Source organism: Aquila chrysaetos, chromosome 10 (assembly GCF_900496995.4).
Source record: "Aquila chrysaetos chrysaetos chromosome 10, bAquChr1.4, whole genome shotgun sequence".
In the NCBI taxonomy this organism is placed as follows: domain Eukaryota; kingdom Metazoa; phylum Chordata; class Aves; order Accipitriformes; family Accipitridae; genus Aquila; species Aquila chrysaetos.
Genome location: NC_044013.1, coordinates 7,103,194 through 7,125,301, shown reverse-complemented (window position 1 = coordinate 7,125,301; position 22,108 = coordinate 7,103,194). Strand labels below are relative to the sequence as shown.

The 22,108-nt window shown below is 39.8% G+C and overlaps 1 protein-coding gene across 1 annotated transcript in view; it reads right to left on the bottom strand.

The window, feature by feature from the left end:
• Positions 1-12,768, bottom strand: part of NLGN1 (neuroligin 1) — a 406,306-nt gene extending 393,538 nt beyond the window's left edge. The window contains exon 1 of the mRNA XM_030028718.1: positions 12,300-12,768. The gene's annotated coding sequence lies outside the window, so the exon portion shown is untranslated. The remainder of the gene's footprint in view (positions 1-12,299) is intronic.
• Positions 12,769-22,108: the final 9,340 nt, after the last annotated feature.

Here is a 22,108-nt window from a genome sequence, read left to right as displayed (position 1 = left end):
TCTTAGTTTGCATACTGGAGCTACAAATATTATTAACAGCCATAAAATCATCCAGCCTTTAAAAAAAAAAAAAAACAAAACAAAACAAAAAAAACCTAGCCTGAAAGTTTGATTTGATGACCTCTGTACATGGCAAATTCCAGAATGGTTCTTTTGTTTAATCTAAATGCTGTAGCTATCACATGGTCACCTGTATTCATTCATATCACAGGACGTGATTACAAAGCCTAATCATTTTGTGTGCACTTTGCCCTTTGACAGCAGTATGTGTGAGCTTCATGACTGCATTGTTGGTAAAAAGGTTTAGTGGAGATCTAGATGAATAACTGAGCATATAATTTTCCTTGAGATCTTTTTAAAGGAAAGCAATGAAAAAGTCTCTTCACAGAAACACTACAGACAGGGATGTAGAATTTTTCATTAGTAGGTCATTATTTAATGGAGAACGTAACACTGCCAGAGCTACTGAAAAGTGATCCAAAGACCGCTGACATCAATGGGAAATTTTCCCTAGATTTCAATAGACTTTAGGCTAAGCCTCAGTTGAGCTAAATCACGCTGCCTAGTTTTGGTTGTAGCTCTAAAGGATGATTCCCAGTCCTGTTTAAATTAGGGTGAACCGCCAAGGAACAAATCATAACCTCTTTAGAGACTTTCCCCCAGACAACCCACAAACCAGACTCTGTCACAGTATAGAGTATTTCCACCAATGTGCATCAATATTCAATTACGCAGACTAGATTTCAAGTACCGTTCTGATGCCCAGTTATTCCACCTTGATTTTTTCATAATCCTCCAGGTTTTAATGTATCACCCTGAACAGAGAAGTGAGTTAGTGCAGACGCATTTTGTCTTAGTAATAAATAATTTCCTTCAAGATGCAAACAACAGCTACTGTTTTCTGAACGCTTGGCTGAGAGAAGGTTCTTGGATAAATAGCCGCACTTAGAAAACATATTTGCAAAAGCCTTTGAGAAAGTGCAATGTATATGACAGTTTCAAATGGTGCTTTAAGAACACTGTACTTGACCTGACACGAAACTGAAGGCTTTTTATAGGAACTTCCAATCCAGCTGTCCTTCAGGCAACCAGCTAAATCATAACGAATTGTTTATTTGTGTTTGGTCTTTGAAACAAAAAGAAAGTAAGAACTGAATCAAAGACCAGAAACATGAAATCAATCACATTAAAAACACACTAAGGAGTGTCTCTCAACTGTTCCAGGTTGTTTGGTCCACTTCTGACAATCTTTTAGGATCTGAACTTGTAAACAGAGTGAAAGAATATGTCTGAAAGACCTAATGGCAAAATTTGCAGCTTTCAGGTTATGACTCAGGTTTTTTGTGGGGTTTTGGAGGGTTGGTTTTTTTTTTTTTTTTACAGACTGTCAAAGACGACATCTTTCTTTTGTTTCAAAGTGGGACAAATTTAGTTCTTCCAATTCAACAAAAGATTGAAAAGGTAATGAAATCTGCAGTTCCTCCATTACCAATCTTAAGGCTGCCACATTATCCAGGAGCAAGGAAAGCTGTACTGACACAGAAAAAACTTTCTAGGAGATCTTGGAAAGAAAGGGAACCAGCTGCATGATTTAACTGGTACCTAAGGTCAGGTTGTTGCTCTGGCCAAGTTTTTCTATGTGAGTTCACTTAAGGACTTCATTACCCGAGTTCAAAATTTAGATGTCACTGAGACCCAAATACCTCTTTTCATCTGCATCCCCTGACCCTCTACCCACCTGTTTCAGGCAGGAAGCATGGAGAGATATCTAGCACTGAGCTGGAGCATTTCAGGCTAAGACCATTATACCGCCCTATTCCCAATTTGTAGGTCAAACTAATTGAATTATCAGTTAGACATATTTGCTGTAATAAAAGGAAAATGCAGTGTTGAAACAAACTTTTGTTCTGTATCTTCTCAAAGAAGGAACTTGAAAACTAACTTAGTTTGCCATTTAAATCTGGCAGTATAACTTGTAAAATACTGAAATATAGAAGAATTTTTATTAGTAGATTTAGTCCAAATGTGAAATTGGGAAGCATGTCCATTCGCTCAGGCCCTAGCAGCAAATAAATCGGGCTTTTCTGATCTCTCTTATCAAGGAAAAGAAAGCCAGACCACTCCGAGTACTGAAATTTCTCGGGTGCTCCACTTCCAACAAAGTCTCAGCTAAACTCGATTTCTAATTTTGATTTTGAAATAACTAACTGCATATATATGTGTATATATACATTCTAGAAGTGCGTGTACACATGTGTAAACACACACACTCTCTGCATACACCTCTGTGTACCTCTGTGGGTAGGTACCTGCCTTAGAAATCTCTTAAGCAGAAGGACTGAATACACTCTAAATTGCTACAGCTTAATAACTTTGAAGCTCCACATGAACTGATTTTAGTACTATTATACTGCCTTATCAGCAAAGCCCCTGTCCAAGGAAAGGATTTGTGTGTGTGTGTGTGTCTGTGTGTCTGTGTGTCTGTGTGTGCATGCCTATAAATAAATGAATTTTACTACAGTGGTAGTAGAACACACAAATCTACTTTTAAAAGTATTATCTTCAGTGTACAGAGATCACTTTTTATGGCAATAAGGCTAAGAGAAGAAGGAATATCTCACGAACACGGTGCTGGACTAGGACTTCAGAGGCTCAGGTTCAATTCCTTACTCTGCCAGAGGTTAGTTCTGTGACCCTGGACAACTTGCAGAAGCAGTTAAGCAAATGCTTAAGTCATCTTTCAGTTGAAGGGCAATATTTCCTTTCTATCCTCTTTCGTCTGTCCTAGCACATAGATTACAAATGCTTTACACCAGTGCCTGGGAGGTGGTTTCGGGGGATGTTGAGGATATTCTTTGGTGTTTTTACTATGGGTAAATACAGCATCCTGCACAGCTCAGCCCTGATTTCACTTTGCAACCTATGAACTTCACTGGCATGCAACTACTTAAATAATTATACTTTACAGATGAAGTCCAGAATCATTGTATCGCACACACTTCAGTTCTCAGTAATCCAAGAGAATATACGTTAATGCCCTATAAAATATAGTATTTCTAGGAGAAACAAAAAAAGGGGGGGGGGGGGGGTAGTCGAGGAAAAGAATGATTAGCCTTATTTGTATTCCTACCAGGTATCACACTGTACCAACTAAGACTACAAATGTAAGGGTCCAATATGTAAATATAAAATATATTTACATTATTATAGCAAATAGAGGATCCAAAGTTACAGCTGTAATTGAAGATCATAATTTATTTTTATAATACCTTATTTGTAAGCTACAAAGTATTTTTATGACAACAATCTAGAAAAAATGGCTAGATTAGAACTTGAATGTAATAAATTAAGATTATTCAATGTAAGAAACATGTCAGATTTGGCCAACAGATCAGCTTCAACTTTCAAATATTATTTTTCATGCGTGGACAGTGTTCAACAGGTTACCATATTTTTTTTTCTGCCATTTTGTCCCCTTTTGTTGGCTCTTTCCAGCCTTCGAGCTGTGACATGGCCAAGACTTGGGCAAGCAGCTCCCTCTGGTGCTGACACCACTGCGGCTCTCTAGGTTTTACAGATCTTGCTCACTCTATTTCAGTTTGGGACCCGATTATGGAAATTCAGCATTATGCAAGACTGGGTTTGGTAGTCTGTAAAATAATTTCTTTTCATACCTGTGGTTTAGTTAAGCAGTGAAATTGTCTTGAGAGAGAGAGAGAGAGCTCTGAAAGCACCACACTACTCAATATGGTATCGTCATGTGGTATCTTATTCACAGCTAACCAAAGATAAAACAGGACTTCTTGCTAGCATTTACACATTCCTCACTGCTTTAAGAATCAGCTTGTATTCTTGAAATATCAAATAATTTCTGAATTAAAGTGGGATTGCAAATGGCAGCTCAAGTATATTAGCAGCCAAACGTGAAGGAGCTTGCTTCACTAACACCAGGCACAACTTTTAGGTTGAGATTACGTGTCTTTGTGTTTATGTATTTTTTAGTTCTGCTAGAATTTTCACTCTCTGTTTTCTGAAACTAAGCCACTGTAGTACCATAGTTACTACTTCTCTGAATTTCTGACAGGTTAGCTGACCTCATATAAAACATGCAGAAGAGGTGCAATAATTGACATCACAGATGTTTTCATCCCCGTTCCATGATAGTTAAAGGTCTGTCACAATTTTCATTACATTTTCCTAATTATTCAAAACTATTTTTAAAATGTGCAAAAATGTTGCACATAGATTTCTACCTAGGAAGTTATCATTCTCAGGATAATATGTTTATATCCAAGGAGAAAATGAAATCTTAAATACTTTGTTAAAAAGTATTAGAAATCTAACTGGATTCTAACTTCTCATCACAAATGGAGATTTCTTTCACACATAGCATCTGAGTTTATGATAAGCATTTTACTTTTTTTTTAAGAAACACTTAATCATTTTATGAATGGCCAGGCCCATATACATAGTGATGCTTTGTTATTTTGGAACAAACATACTTGAAAAGAATTAAATACTGCCGTTTCACAAAAGCTGAACAGCATCCATCAGGGTCCAACAAGATTTCCCTGCGTCAAACCCTCCTCATTTTCAAAGGCTGTTACAAAGAGAAGGCTTACAAGAACAGGATCATTCATTGCACTGCTGGTGTCCGAACCAAGAATGGATGGCAGATGAAGAAAGACCTATGGCTCCCCCATTAATAGGAGGTTTAATATTTTCTTGCTTCATGTGCCAGAGCCTTTATACAATTCTCATAACTTTTGAACTATGCAGTGTTATACATAATGATCTGAAGAGGCAGCACTGTATTTTTTCTATCTGCAGTGAGCTTTCCAAGCATTCATTAATCCTCACAGCATCTCAGGGTAGTAGTTCAATTTATGGATGGGAAAACAAAATAGATTGAGTACCAGAATATATTTTAATGTAAGTGCCAAGCAAAGGCATGAGATTGAAAGTGCCCCCAGTGTTTCTTTCTTGTGGACATGCGGCAGCTAAGACCTTAGACTTGGGTATGCTGGAAAAATTTGGCACACCGTAACTGCTGCATCACAGCCCCAGCAGCTGGGTGAAGAGTGAGTACGGCAAAAGCAAAGACCAAACTATCACATTGGTGCTCCTCTCTCTTTGTACCCCAGTCAATGGCAATGAGCCACTGCACACTTCTTATGAACTAGGTAAGGTAAAGGGAAAAAAAAAAAAAAAGGACAAAGGAAAAAAAAAGGTTACTCTGTTATGACAATGGGGACAAAAAAGAAGGCAATGCAAAATGTTGCTGAACAGTCAAAATGAAAAGCTGTGGCGCCCTTTTAAGGTCTTCTCCAACATTAAGATTCCAAATGCTACAAGATTTATGTTTAGGTGGTAATCTTGTTCCTAATTATTCCAACAAACTTACTAAACTACAAAAAGTTAAAAGTCAGCTTTTACCTCAGCGACAATCTGAAAAAACATCAGAGTTGCAAGAGTACAAAATGGTGGATGTGAATGAAGAGCAATGAAATCATTAGGTTTTGCATTTTCTAAAAATTGCTCTGTTATTAAATGTTAGTTGCAGAAAATGTTCCAAAACAGAAAATCTCTTTTTCTTTAATGACCACTTCAAAGCAATGTTTACAGTTCAATTTTGTTCAACCTTTGCTTAGACCTTCACTTGCCAAACGGTACATGTCTCTACATAGGCTAAAACATGGCAAACATAGGCTGAAAGTCAATCTACATTTTTATATTTGGAATTTTTAAAACACAAGCAAATGAAATAGCAGGAAAAAAGTAGCGTTAACTGTGCATCTTTCATTCATTCATTAAAGGCACAAAAGTTGACTAAGTCGCTCTCTGATTAAAAGAAATGCTCTTTCTTCATATATACTAGCCACATACACATTTGTTGTACATAGTAACTCCAGTAACATTGTTGCAATCTCTATGTATTGACACTGAAGTTTGAATCAGACCACACAATTTCTTTTGTGTATTTGCACTATCACATAGCATAGTGCATATGTATAACTCTACATATGCGTGCATATTTTTTAACGGAGTCTACCAAAGACAAGAAAAGTTCTCAAATAGATTGACGATCTTCTTTTAAAAAGTGCCTCCGAATGTTTATTTCACTGAGCACATTGAATTTATTTTTCTGACCACTCTCCTTTCACATTGTATTCCAATTCTTCCACCATTTACAATACTTTCACATGTTGTGAATACACGAACTCAGTGCAAGTGTGGTAAATCATGCAATAAGAACTCATAGTAGAGTGAAGCCTAAATTCCTTGGGACACAAAATGTATTTATTATTTATTTGTACAGTGTCTTCAACAAGCAGGTGATGATTTTGGCTGAACCTTCTGGTTGCCCAAGGAATACAAACAATAATTAATAAAACCTCAGCACGCACCTCGTCTATAACTTAATAACATCTAATTTTCCTTTTACTGCAAAATAAATTGCTACCTGGCTACGTCCTTCAGTAAATTAAAATTGCTTTTAATTTCAATTGTCCAACAAATATGCTTAATCAGAGCCAGTCCCAATTTTTCTGAGTTCAGGAGTTTGGGGGGGGGGGGGGGGGAGGTAATAAATATAAAGTTAAATATTTATCTCAGCTGGAGGTGACGTTTTATTGAAAATAACAGGTAAGCCAATTCTGAATAATTGCTGAACAAAAGGAAAGGCAGGACTCAAAAATAAATACCCGTAAGTATATTCCTATTTCCTTAAAATGAACTTTCAACATATTGAGTGTTGGCAAACAGCTATATAAACATTAACAAAATTTCTACTTCAAATTTCTATTTCAAAATTCAGAAGGCCCCTGTGCTGTTTTCTGGCAACTGCGATGGAAAGTCTCCCATCCACTTCAGAGGAACAATATACCCTCTCCCTTTTCCTTCCTCGGAATAATAAAGTTCCCCTCAATAGGAAATGGATCAAATCCTAAATAAATAAATACCAGATGCGCTTATTTATTTATCTTAGTCCTTGGAAATTTTATGCTAATTGCAGTTCTGTTACTAAGGCTCTGGAAAACATCTTATAGTTGGTTTTATATTATTTTACTGAAATGCACAAATAGAAATGCTTTCTTTCCCAGCGTTTCTCCCCTTTGTAAAGTATATGAAATTAGTCCTCTCACAGTATATGAAGCTAGTAAGTAAGCTGATTAACAATATAGCTGATCAATTCCTTCTACTTTCTTCTTGTGTAATATAAAGTCGCATTATGAAGTCCTGCGTACTCAGCTCATCAACAATAACGAAGACAACTAAAACATAAAAGCACAGTTCTCCTCCGCTTTAGCCCTGTTGTAAACTAGTGCAACTCCACCGAAATGGACTAAATCAGGCAGACTTTGGACTGCATTTTCACAGTGGCATTTCAGGACTGAACACGGCCACTTGCGTTTGCAACACAGCTTTATGGATAATGAGGCATTTATTATGCTCAGTTAGTAGCAGTTTATCAGCACTAAATTCAATATATCATCTTTTCTGATACACGTCATCTTTCTAGCTTCATTCCTCCTACTTTCAGTCCTCTCATCTTTCCCATGGCCCTTTTCCTACTGTGCAAGTGGCTTGTCCAGCCTCTTCGTCCACAGAGAAAAGGGATCTGAAAACTTTCCCCAAAACACAGTCCCTCTCCTGAAGCACAGAGCTTTTTTCTCTGCTGGGGAAAAAAGGGTATGGTGGGATATGTTCCAAAGTTTTCACATTGACAAACCTACTACAAAATTTCATTTTGGAAATATACCTTGAGGTAGATGCATACTTGATAACAAAAAAAGGCTTCAAATTATTTATTTTTTCTTCTGGCTTTGCAAAAAGTTCTCCAGCACACAAGACTCATGCACAGGTACTGTCATTTCCTAGAAAGTTGCAGAAATCAACCTAACATCTGGTATCACAACAATATGGTCATTTCCATAACTAAAACTGGTCTCCTGTGAAATTTTAATCCTATTTATGACAAAACCATAGTCTTAACCATTTGGATACACAGCAGATTTCTGGCAATTACTCCTCTCCCCCACAGGGACCTGCACAGACAAATGTTCAAACTTAACGCTTGGACCACTGATACATGGAGCCAAAGAGAAATCTCACTAGCTGTCAGCAGTAGTAAGCTCTTACCCCATGCACTGAAAAGCTATGAAGTGAAACGGCTAGTTTACCAACTTGTTACGTGAGAAAATACATGACAAGGCTGCAGTTTTAGTCTGGTCTTCTAAAGCAGTGAGATCTACACAACCATGCTTTGCGTGCACTTCTACCAATTTTTTTTAGTCAGTTGGTGATTTCAGTCCAAACTATCTGAGGAACATGCAAATTTGTTGAGAGTAAGTGACACGACAGGTATGAGGAACTCTGCAAAACTCAGAATACTTCTCTCAACCTCTCAACAGAAAAAAACCCTAAAACTGAACTACATTACTGGGCATGAGAAAGATGAGTGAAAGCTCTCATCAATGTTTCAACTGGGGAAGCGTTTCACTCTACAAGACAGAAATCTTTGGGAAAGCAGCTTTCATTAGTTCTGGCATTTCTAAACAAAAAATGAATGTCACTTTAAATGGTCACAACTTCAGCATACTTTACTGAGCTCATCCTGCTGACTGTGATGATATCGTAAGAGTGTAAAAACAACAGAACTTGGCCACATACTGCATTTGGCTGCTCTGAACCTCCTGGTTTTGCAGACGGAGGTGCACATCGCAGCATGGATCTCACAGCCAACAGGATACCCGGGCTGAAGGGGTCTGACAGCGGGCAGGTGCCCGCGAGCGTCCTGCTGCTCCGCACAGCGGAGGGCTCATCACCCGGAGGTCTCCTGCTGAGGCCAGGCTGATGGCCCCAGCACCTTCCTAGCCATTAAATGAGCGGTACGTCTGACATGCTGTATCATTTACAGAACTAAGCTGCTCTCAAAAGCAGGTAAAGGTTGTTATCCACAACTCTGTTTCTTTCAGTTAAGCTTATTTCTGCCAAGTATCAAATATTTTGTTTCTCTAAGTATTCACTTCTCTTCCTCAGAAACATTTGCAACTCTTGCAGAAAGTTTCACACCCATCTAGGGGCTACAGCCTGGAACTGAGCAACAAAAGCCACAGGTCAGCTACCTACACTTGCTACTGAATTGCTGCACAATCGCAGATTAGTCACCCGCTTCAGGTACTTTTCCCATCAGTAAAAATTAGGATATTGGTAGCTGTTCACTACTGAAAAGCAGTATGAAATTTCAAGTAGAAGTTGAAATAGGATCAAACAGTAGTATTAGTAACTGTATGGACTTGGGTACAATAAATTAATTTCTTTGGTGTCTGGAAGACTATCTCTGGTTTTCCATTGCAAAATTACAGACTCCCATCCTGTGGATTGAAATATGAGAGTCTTGTAATACCGTTTACCATCTGAAAAAATCCTCCCAAAGCTAATTTAACAACAAGAACTAAATAGGAAATGAATTGTACCTGTACCAGACATTATGGTTAGAGATTTAATTTGCCATACACCTTGATCAGCAATACTGTCTACGCAGTCATGAATCACTATGTTCACCCATGAACTCGAGCATTTGCTTGCAACTCACTGTTGCTTAAGGAATTATCATTATTATAGCGTAAGGGGACAACCATGTTCAAATAGAAAACTAAACAAATAAGCGAAGAATTTATTCAAGCAATAACCTGTCAATTCAAGAACTAGATTATGCTCAAATACACACATGATATAAAAGATATTGAATAGTAAAAAGGGATATAGACAACCGTTCTAATGAGTCACCAATTCAGTTTTCTAAATGTTCTTGATGTTCAGAGGAAAGACATTTTAAAAGCTCAAATACAAGTCTGTCCTCATTGAGTAATTGCTCTTTGGCAAAGAGGCAAAGACAGTGGCTGTACTGATGAAACAACAGGAAACACTCTTTGACCCTTTCCAGTTTACAGAGATAAACAGTAAACTTCCTAACACTGACAAATTAACTTCAAATAAGTAATATTGGCATCAAAGTTACCATCTACATTATCTGACTGCACAGTCAGAAATTATCATTGAAAACATCCTTATGTACAGATTCATGAAGTCTATGGAAATTTTTGCTTCAATAAGGACAGTAGGATTGAACTCAGCATCAGATATTTCATGCTAATAAAACACTCTATTCAGAGGGGCTCAGAGAGCGCACTAAAATCTACATACATTTCATGAAATAGCTTCTTAGATTTTGGTTCCATTACCCTTACTCAAATGCCTACTCAGCAGCCACAAGGAATCCAGTCTTACCAGATTTTGCATGTGGTTATTTTCAAAAAAAAAAAAAAAAACCAACAAAAAAACCCAAAACCAACCATGCTAAGAATTTTTGAGGGACTCAGCATATCTATATAATGGCATTATGTTTGGCAACTACTGGCCCAGTTAATCGTATGGTGAACTGGACCTGCACCTGTTCAATTGCTGATGTATGTTTTTGCACAGTGAATGATTTGTCGGCAGCATTAAATGGAGTTCCAACTGAACATGTAGTGAGCTACGCAGATGATATAGGTCCATATAGATGCATGTTACATCACCAGTTGCAGATCACATGAAAGATTGCCGAAGGCAGTGGAAATAAAACTCAAGTAAATGTAAACCCTGTGGTTTAACAATTCTCTTAAAACAGTCAAACTTGATTCCTTTCCTCATAGCACGTTTCCCTCTAAGTAGAACAGCACTATTTTATTCCAGCCTTTTCAATATATCCTGACTGTTAATAATGGATCAAAAAATACAGTCATGAATACAGAAGAAGGTGGAAATAAAGCAACAGAAAAGGATGACATGAAAGAGGAGCTTTCCTCACAGCACTGCAGGAACACTGCTATATTCTGCTTGAAGGACTGAACTCCACAGCTCCTGCTTATTTTTAAGAGGATTTAAAAAGCTAATGATGGAATCATCAAGATTACCAAAAAAAAAAAAAAGTTTGCTTCCTCTTTTAATCAAAATATGTAATCAGAAGGCCTAAGCGATGATTACCTCCTGCTTTCAACCTAAGTCACGGAAGCAGCCCGTTAAATGGGCTTTCACTCTTTTCAGTGCTGGGGAACGTGCCACTTCACCAAACAGGTACGTTCCCACTACGCTCTCAACCATCTGATCTGTTCTGTATTTGGAGAGGACAGCGGTCGTCTACAGCTAAGGCACACCGTAGGAGGTGAGTAAACGCGGGACCCGTATCAAGAAAGCCACTTTTTAGTAGTGGCACCTTTATTACAACAAACATGTTCACAACTGTTAGTGCAATTAGTTATCGGACTAAAAATTGCCCTTCCTGGAACACAATTCATTTAGATGATTTATGGAGTTCCTTATTGTTAGCGTCACAAAAGCTTTTTCAAAACAAGAGAAATCCTTAAATCCCATAAAACACGGATTATCGCCACAGCTAGCTGGTAATTGATATCCTCGCTCGTGCCATTTACATCCCTAAATGAAGCTGGTAAAACAAAATTAGTAGAGCACGCTGATGCAGGGCAAGCTCCTGCAACATCCCAGAAGGAAGCGAGGGGTATCCTTGCTTTCCTTCCCAACCACCCAGCAGGAATTATTACTCTCCCCCCGCCACGCCACAGCCCCCAGAAGCGCTTGAAATTCGGCGCAGGTGCCGGGCGGGGGCGGCCGGAGCTCAGCGGTTCACCTTCCCCCACTCGTGACACGGCCACGGAGCGAGGGGGGGGGAGCAGAAACTTTGGGAGGGAGGGAGGCCCAAAAATCAGCTTCAGCTCCCGGCAACCGCCGAGGCGGGGGGGAAGGGAGAGGAATTAATTTTAATTTGCTTTTAGAGGAAGAACCTGATTGCTGCTCCCCCCCCCCCCCAATCTCTGCCCTGAGGGAATTTTAACTACTTCTCTCTCCTTTTTAAATGCAAATAAAAAAAAAAAATAAAGCTTTTGTGTTGCAGTTTTCTACGGGGCTTTTCAGGAATCCTGCTGGGTGGAGAAAGTGCAAGATAAGAAATCGCTTTAAAGGGAGGATTGGTGGTTTTAAACAGTTGCCAAATAACAGCCAGAACATGTGCACAGCAAAGAAACTCCCAAATACAGAGCAGGCAGGGAGAAGGAATGTATATTTTAGTGATGAAAAGCAAGCAGGCGTATTAGAAAAGACTCGGAAGGACGGGAGAACAGCCCCGAAAATGCAAATAAATCAGCCCAAATTCTATTTAAAAAAAAAAAAAAAAAATAGAAGCTGCTGATAACCCTGAGCAAATGCTGCTGCCTCAAAGATGGAAATAGCTCCCTTACCTTATTACTAATCCTCGCTTGCACCTGCTCTGCAATCATAAATACTTCGAGGTGCTTAATATGAAGCTAAATTGATGGCTGAATTTAAGAATTTCTTCGTACACCTCATTTACAGATTCAAAAGGAGATTTTTAGGATCGTCCTCCTCAGTATCCATTAGCTTCCCAAAGAATTCCAATTTTCTTGAAAAAAAAAAAAAGAGGCAAAAAAAAAAAAGAGGTATGTCTATGTACAAACGGGCACTGTAATAGATCCAAAAAACAGGGAGTGGGGGAATCTGAGAGGTGTCACTACAAACTTGGCAAGCAAAACGTATCCTCAGCAGGAAGGAGGGGAGAGAGAGGAAAAAAAAAAAAAAAAGCTGCAAAATACAAAATTCCCAGGGAGATTTTGAAGGAAAAAAAAAAAAAAAAGAAGAAGAAAAGCACGGAGGAAAGACGTGTGAGCAGAGCACAAATGGGATGGCGGGATCTCTCTCAGCCATCCATCCGTCAGCGAAGTGAGCAACCGCCTCCCGCGCCGCCGCTGCGGGTGAGCCGCTCTCCCGCCCGCGCCCGCCGCCGCCGCTACCTGCGCGCGCGGGCACACGCCCGCCCGCCCGCGCACTCCTCACACGCGCTCGCGCTCCTCACACACACACACACACACGCTCACTCACGCTCCTCACACGCGGAGCCGGGGCCGTGCCGGGGCGTACCCCCACAGGCTCGGCGGTCCCCGCGGGGATCCCCGGCGTGGGTGGCTCTCTCTCTCTCTCTCTCTCTCTCTGTGTGTGTGTGTGGCGTGTGGCCGGGCCTGCCCGCCCGCCCTCCCGGCCCGCACGTCAGATGTGACGCTCAGGCGAGCCGGGAAGGCTGGAGCAGCCGCAGCCCCAAGCCGCTGCCGCGGAAAGTTTCCCCCGGTCTCCCCCCCTCTCCCCGCCCTCAGGGGCTTGAAGCTTTGGGGGGGGGGGGGGGTATGGGGTTCTCCTCTCCCTTCCCTGCCTCCCGAGAGCCGGGTCTGGATGGAGCCCGTTCCCCACGCTGGGGGTGGGGTCTCTGCTCCTGCCTCCCGCTTCGCCCTCCCTTCGCATCTTCCCTCCCTCCCAAGCCCCCGACATTTCCCGAGGCAGCCCAGCGAGAAGCAGGCTGGCCAAGGTCGAGAGCCTGGCTCTCTCAGCGGGTGAGAGCCCACAGAAAGCCCGTGGGGACCCTCCGGTACCCCCCCACCACACATCACCCCACAACGTGTCGGGCCGTGGGCGCAGAGACATCACCTCCCATCTCGCACTTCCACTCTCTTTTTTTTTTTCCCCTGACCTGGTACGCATTTCATCTGAGACTTTCAAGACCTTTAATTATTCTATTAATGTACACCCATAAATCTTCCAGAGCAGCATTTCATTAGGCAAACATCAATGTATGGTACACAGGGATGTAAACAGAGGCACCGAGGGCAAGATAGGTAGCAAATTACACACTGAAGCCTAACAAAAGCTAAAACTGAATTGCTCAGCCTTGTTTTCCAGGGCTTTTCTAGGGAAGTTATTCTATGATTTTTTTTTTCTTTTAAAAGTTCCATGAGAATAACTTGTGTCAGTAGATTACCAGGTTACTAGAGCAAGCCCCAGTTTATACCACCGTAACAAGTCTCTCCTGTGAGCCCTTACCAGCTCACAGTTTGACTAGTAATGGAAAACAAAATAAAAAGTTCACAAGCATCTTAACTACTGGTGTTTCATAGTAATATCATTTACATATTTAAACAAATGAAAAGCAGATATTTTTTTTTTCTTCTTGACAAATTGGGAATCAGAATATGGCACCCTGAGTGAAAGAGACAAAACATGGGTCCATTCAACAAGGGCAGAAAAAGACCAAGGAAAACAGACCTCCTGCCTCACACCTGGGTGATCATACACATACCGTACAGATAGTGGGACTTACAGCTTCCTTTATCCCTCATGAGGTGCTTGGAAGAGGTGATCGCAGAAGCGCAAGCAGATGGATGTGGAAGAACTTCAAAGGGAAGTATGAGTTTCAAAGCAGGTCTTAAACACAGGTGCAGAAAAGGCAGAGACAAGGAGAAGAGGCAAAGGGTACAATGAGGTCTTCCTAGGCAAAGCGGAAGGGTGGGAAGAGAAAAGAGAAGCTAGGAATAAACTCTTTAGGGCTTCCTCAACTAGAAAATACGTCCTTGTGAAGGACTTTTTCACACACTGTTTTCCAGTGAGGAAATCAAAATCACATCCCAGCAATTGCATATCTTCTGGTTGAATTTTGAGGACTGAAGGTGAAGGGCATTAAACTCTCTTAGCATCTTTTTCTCTAACAAAAGAAGAAGAAGGAAAAAAAAAAAATATCGGGGATTAGTTTAAGGCGGAGCCCAGGAAAGATTCTTCACAATTCTTGTATCAGATAGGTGTGTTTACAGTAAAAGCAAAATACCACTCCTGAGAAACTGGTACAAGTGGAAGAACAGTTTTATTCCTTAATGGCAGTGTTGGATGCAGAGCAATCTGGAAATCCTGTAGAGATTCCAAAGACAGCACCTGTCTGTGAAACACAATGCATTTTTAAGGTCCTTAACTCAGTGTGACTAACAGGGTTCCAACCCAGAATGCTTCTTCCAAAACAGAGAAGTTCAGTGCATGAAAATATTTGGTTTGTTTCTATTTTCAAATCAAACGAAGCCTTGATTTATCCTCTGGAGCAACGTATGTGACTTTGGAATATGCAATCTCATCTTTAATGCCTGTTCCAATGGCTACAAAAGCAAGGGCAGATGCTCCCATCTGCTACGTGGCACTTGGTGGGGCGGAACGAGCCAGTGCCCCAAAAATGGATTGGCAGATGCAGCACCTCTACTACACCTGCGAGGGTCTTTGGGAAAGGCAGCCCCCTCCCCACACGTGCACCTCACATACTGCTGTACCAAACTAACATATGTGCACGCATACTTATACACCGCTCGGCTCAAGCAATGGCCATTTTGAGGAGGGAGGACCTATGGAGAGAAAGGACAGAGCTGGGGAGCAGCTGTTCTGTACAGCATGGTGCCTTCTGCAGTATGTGATTTTCAGCTGGAAATCTGTACGGTTGTTTCAGTCTAGGAAAATGGGAGATCAGCCCTTCACCTTCAGTCCCACTGGAGAAAGCAGTACTGGCAGCAAGAGAGGCTCTGTGCTGGAGCAGACATGAAGGGAATAGGAAGACAGATGTAGGGGAGAGCTCCGCATGTCTGGAAGGTAAGTCATACACATTTTTGAAGTGATCATTAATTTGGTATTCCCATCCTGAGAAGCAGATTTAACCTTCTAGCCAGTAAATTACCTACATAATCCTCACCACTGCAATAGCTGAATACCTTAAGAGCTTTAAACTGGGCATCCAGATGATCAAGTTCACAAAGTCTAGGTGCAAGGCTGACAGCTTCAGATTTGCTCAGGTTTTCCTACAGGTGGAAGCTCGAATGTAACATGGGTGCACCTATCACTTCTACCGTTCAGAATGAGGGTGCTTTGTCAGGATTAGCCTCAGGGGTATTTTTAATACCTTCCCTTTGCTTGTGGTGATTAATCAGGGTTGAGGATATCTTCCAGTCCCTTCCAACTCCTGCATCTTTTCCTGGGGATTTATACAGAAGGGAAGATGCTATGATGCAGCTAGTAGCTAATGTATCTCACAAGGACAACATAAAGTCACTTTATTAATACAAGCTTAGCCTTCCCCAGCTTGTAGTTGTAGCTCTGTGTTACCATGTGGGTCTTGCCACCTTAACACTCAACCAGAACCACCCCACTAAAATTTATGAAGAATAATGGAAAATAACTTTATGGTTTACTGTCCAAAAGTAAAGAGAGGAGACTTCTACGCTTAATGTAATCATCTCTGCTTCTGTGAGACAGAGGAAATGAAGGTGCCCTAAACATGACAAACAGAAAATGATATGTACAAAAATAGGGGAAAGAGAGCTGCATAATAAAGCTGTCTTTTGTAACTGTCCAAGGGAGGCTGAAAAGGCTGAAAATGAATTGCAGCAAGGGTGACTTTGAAGAGAAATTGTCAGCTTGCTTAGCTCCCAAATTCACACCCTCATGCACAACCTTTAGACAAAAAGCAAAATTCAGATGCCCAGGAGTTTTGAGGCAGAGGATAAGACCTTTATGCTTTCTTTCTGGGCTCGTTACTTATTCATTCTATGATCATAGCTTAAAGTTTCATAACTGGAGGAGTTACATTAATAAGAGAAATATAATTACGCATCTGAAATATCAATGATAAGTTATTGCAAATATATAAAAGGGAGTGCAACTTCAGGCCTCAAACTTTATAAAAATGGCTTGATTTTCAAAGGTGCTGGGCAGCTGAAGACTTCCCAACATCATGGAAAAGGGACATCTTATCTCAAAACCAATTCCCAACTGTTTCTTGAAGTGCTTACACTTAAACTTCAATTTCCATTTTCCCTTTCGTTGAGTATAAACATTTATTTCACCTTCTTTGAACAGTCTATACTAACGTCTAAGAGAAATCTTGTAATGACGCTGGTAGAAGCAGGTGTTGTTCCAAAGATATTTTGTGGTTTTTCCTTGAAGAGGATCAAAGATCAGTCTGGAATAATAGAATGGTTGAAATATTAAGGTGTTAAAATTTCAAGGAAAATTATATACTACCAGTGCAGAAAATTAAAAAGCTTTTTCGAATTATTTTAATCCACTCTGAAATTATTTTTACTATCAAAGCAGATGTTATCAAGAGTTAAATTAACATCTTGAGCAAGCTCACAGGGAACCTCAAATTGTCATTGAAACATTGTTATAAAGACGCTCTACCAATATAATAGAATACATAGGACATACTATGAGAGATATTCCCACATTTAGTAGCTACTGTTTTAACAGTGTGAGGATATTTTCTTCCTTCTTTAAGTGCGAAGGGGCCCTTACTGAATACCAGGAAAAGAATAAATGAAAACATTAAAATAAAGAAAACACAAATATTCTAGTGCTGGGATCCTGGAGCACCCTGAGGTGATTTGTCTTTTTCACCTTACTTCAGTGATCTAGCAAGTGCTCTTATTTCCCATGTTAGTATTAGGATTCAAAGATGACACATTCGCACATGATATATATGTCTCCACGTTAGACTCGCATAACCATAATATTAAACAACAATGTTGTCCTTAGGTCAGCTGTGTCACAAAGTTAAATTTCCTTATAAAATAGTAGGCACAGTTAAGGAGGAAAAAAAAAAAAAAAAAGAAAAATACTTCTAGGGGGCCTGATTTGTCTCCTATGCAATCAGAAATCTGAAGTCACCCCTTGCAGGTTTCAGGTGTTGAAACCTGGCATCCAGAAACAAACCTCAAAGATTAATATTTTGCCAGCAAAGCAAATAGACACTTCACCGGATTTTTAAAAGCTTCTAGCTTTGACCCATTTCCATCATGTCACAGGCAGCACCTCTTACACCAGACACAGCTTTATGAGTAGTCCCAGTCAGCATTAATCATCATTAACCAGAACATCAGAATAAGATCCTAGATTTTTGCTATTATATTATAATACATTTAGATTTAGTGATACAGTTAAATGCATTCTCATCTCACACATCTCTACAAGCACAGCTTGATACCATGAGTGTTCAAAAGCATGGGGTGTGATCCTGTGAGGTGTCAGTGATTTACCTATCTGGTTCTCACAAAGGACCCAGTTTGTTAATAAACAAACTTAAAACTCAAAACAAGGCCAAATTTGATCTCACTCAAAATAATTCTTCTCTTGCACCCTGGTTTTAAATCACATATCTTAAAACTAAAACTGGCCAGTAGCTAAACTTTTTCCCCTTCTTCACTAATTATTAACAAGTTGAGCTGCTCGTCAGTGAATATCATATGGAATAAAGATGTTCCAAAATTATACAAGAGCTCATGGATAGAAGGCTGTCTCCTGTCTGCATTTCTTGTCACACAGCCAAACTCTATCTAGCATTAAATATGTATTTAAATCATGCAGATATAAGTAAATCTCAATCAATGTTATTATCCCCAATATGAGTTTGACATGACTTCCAAGTAGGTAGTTTGAGGACTCTAAGTTACATCTATTCCTGATACTTGAAATATCTTAATAGTCTCTGGAATAAAGCAGTGCTATTGCTTTAAAAAAAAAAAAAAAAAAAAAAAGTCGCTAAAAACCCAGTTACCATCATAAGAAAGGGAGGAAGCCACAGTGATTACGCCATCACTTTTGAAGACCACCAGTATGGCGTACGTATAGCACAGACTATAGTACTCAAAACCAAGGCTGAAATAGCTACCCAGGTTTAAAATATTATACAACATTCTTTTGCCTTTTCCCCACTTTCTCAAACATTTTTAGTTGTCAAAAGTCTTATTTCCATATCTGAGACTACTGGGTCTACTGGATGTAAAAGAGTTGTGATTATCCTTAAAGTGTATCTGACATTGCTATTAATGCTTTAAACTTGCTACCAGTGCATTTTTGCAGTTTCATCCTTTTAGCAGAACTGACACATATAAAAGCTTTGAAAATTCAAAGTATTAATCTCCAAAAGCATATGTGTAGTGATTACTTAACCAATAGGATGTTTTTTCAGTTCCTCTACAAGTTGGCTCAGTAACAGTACAATATTAATAATGCTTTAGCTTATACTTTTACAACCTGTTCTCCATTTCTCCCATCTGTCGATAGACTAAAACTGTGTTTACAGAATCACTCATTTTCTAACTGTTTTTTTTAATTCATCCAAGACAACTCATAACCATTTGTTTTCCTAAAGAGACTACAAAACCCCAAAACTTGAGGCTCAGCTTGGTTTTCAGAGCTGTTGATATAATTGTGAAGTAACTCCATCGATTTGAAGAGTGTTATTTTGGTTTCATCCTGTAATGAATGAGAAAAGAATTTTCTTCTCATTACTATTCCAATTAAATATACGCCTTTAGTTCAGTTCACTATCTTTCTCACAAAACTATAACTTGAGGCAAACCTAGGGTCTGTTACAACATCGGTAGGTATGTGTACATAAAAAACTGGCAGTATTCAATGGGGAAAAACACAGCCAGCAGTGATCTGCATTGCAAACGTGAATCCTCTGGGATGCCCAAACAGGAGAGCGAAAAGGAAATAATTACGGTGCTGGGTGCTATCCACTCATTTTGGATAACGTACCAGCTTTGGTGCCATATCACCCTCCATCCACCGAGACTCCAAGGCCCCAGACACGTGGCTCTGTACAAAAGTCACAGTAATGGTAATATTTTACACATTAATTTTCTTGTGTGGTCAGAAACAGGGAAATGGAGAAGACTATCCTCTTCAAGACCCTGAACTCTCCCCCACATGCTGCATGCAGCAGGTAGGAGATCGGCATAAAGAAATTGAATCTTCCCCAACAGCTCGCAGAGCTATAACTTAGGCCGCTGTTTTCGCTCCCATTCAATAGACTTGCTGGAATAAACACTGGTTTAAAAATTGTTCAAGGACCTCAAAATTTGGCCCCAAATCAATGTGTATATAAATGACTTCATTTACAACTATGTTTTTATGCCAGATTTAATGTCAACAGCCTAACGGTGCGTTGGATTTCATTTATAGGATTTATTAATTTTTATCTAATGAACAATTTCACAAGGCAATTTAGATGATTACAACTGTGAAATGTTTACAATGAGAACCAGATCTTGCCAGCCTCACTTGCCTGCAGTGCCACTTATATCAAAAGTAATTGAAAACAATCATACATTAAAGGCACCAAAACAAACAAGTTCAAAAACACTTAGTCTACATGAGAAAAGGAAGCAGAGTAGAAATTTCAGTCCATTCTGAGCCACACATTGTCTCAGTACAGATCAGTAGAGCTGAGCTTACTGGAGTAGACTGACTTACAGGCAGAAGCATGGCACACTGACGTGAGGACCGCACCTTTGGGTAAGAATTGCCAACATGTTGTTTTGGCTACAACAGATTGTCCCTATGACAAAACCCCCATTGATTACAGTAAGAGCAGAACGAGGTCAAAGCTAAGCATCCTAAAAATCTCACCTTGTCACTTCAACAAATTTGGGAATTAAAGCAAGGGAACATTTCTTTGGTTATGTACCATAGTGAACCAAAGAGTGGCTTATTTACCGAAAAGGTCATCTGCTGAGTAATATGTTTGTTTATTTTTTTTATTTTTGGTAGTAGGATGTTGCTTTTTCCTCCTGATCTTGGAATTATACTACAAAGCTTCCCATTTATAATTAATGATTTTTTTTTTTAGATATTTTTTGTTCGGGTGGCTAGAATCTTCCCAGCACCAGTGCCCAAAACCAATTACCAGCATCATGTTCAGTTTACTTCCAACTCCTCTTCACCCAGCAATAATTATATTTCTTTTGTGTGTTTCAGAAAACAGAGATGGTTTGCCATAAAATTAACTTGACGTGATTCAAAAAGAAATGCAAAGCATTTTATAAGGAGTCAGAGAGAGAGAGAGAGAGCGTGCTGCAATTGTGAACAGAGGCTTAAACGAGAACAGGGAAGACTTCTGCTTTCAGCCAGGGGAAGCTTCATTACAAATTAAGTTTTGTTTCCTTTACTTGCTGCAGCACAATGACAGCTTTGACAGACATATGGGTTGTTTAGAATCGTAAAGGCTTTTTAGTTTAAAGTGCTTCAGGAATATATCTAGCTGCAGTATATGACGTAGGCGCTTTTTATTTAGCTGTATTCTGCTAAATGTAGTTTGTAATTGGAACACCTTTCAGTCCATCCGTAGGAAAATCTCTTTCGGTCTACTTCTGCATTGCTGAGCTGCTTGTGCAGCAGGTCCTACTAAGGCCATGCATTTTATACTGCGCATTACCATGCATTTCAACACCATATGTATTATTGTCATTTATTTCTATGGGAACTGGAAGATACTGTGTCTTGTCTCTCAGCAGACAACCAAAACCACAAGGTCTTTATGTCATTTAAACCTTCCTTTGAAAAGAACGAACAAATAAGGTCACTCTGAGCTGTTGGTTTTCAGGTTTTGTCTTGTTGCAAGGATTGCAGTTTCAGGTCTGTTACAAGGCTGTCAGGTTTTTCTTGAAAATGTCGTACTCTGTCATTATAGGCCTGGTGTGCATTGCAGCTGTTACCCACATTACATCTTTTACTTAGTTTAAAAATGTGTTGTTTTGGATGTTTGGGGGTTTTTTTAATGTCAGAACTGTACACTTTGAGACAGATCCTGATCTCAATCACATCGTATAATAACTAGAGTAAAGCCATTTGCTTCAGTGGAATTATACTAGATGAAACAAGAATGGCTGAGATTAGACTGTGGCTGATTGTGGGATCTGCAAACCAAATGGTGCTCTTTCTGGCTCATGCATTAGTCACTGCCAATAAAAATGTTGCAGCTCTAAACTCCATTAGTTCAGAATGCAGGAACAACCTCATGCTGCAGATAAGAGATGGGAAAACACTAGACTTGTAAACCGCAAAGTGCTGTTAACTAAACCGAATAGAACTTGGGTTTTCTTTGACCAAGCCTTACTGGTTCTATCAATAGGATATGAAACACACACAAAAAAGAAGCAATCCCCAAAGCCAACCAAATGTCCAGAGAAAGTCCCCAGGAAGAAAGAAGGCCGTATTTTCCACAGACTTGGCCACTGGTTCCTCCTATTCTGTAATGCATAACCTTACAAAAAATAAAGCCTTTACTTCAGTGCAGGGGGGACAGCGCTGCCCCACCTTATGTCAATCCTTCATACCCATCTCTTATCATCTACTCTGTAACTGTACCCTTGCAGCCACTGTTTATGTACAG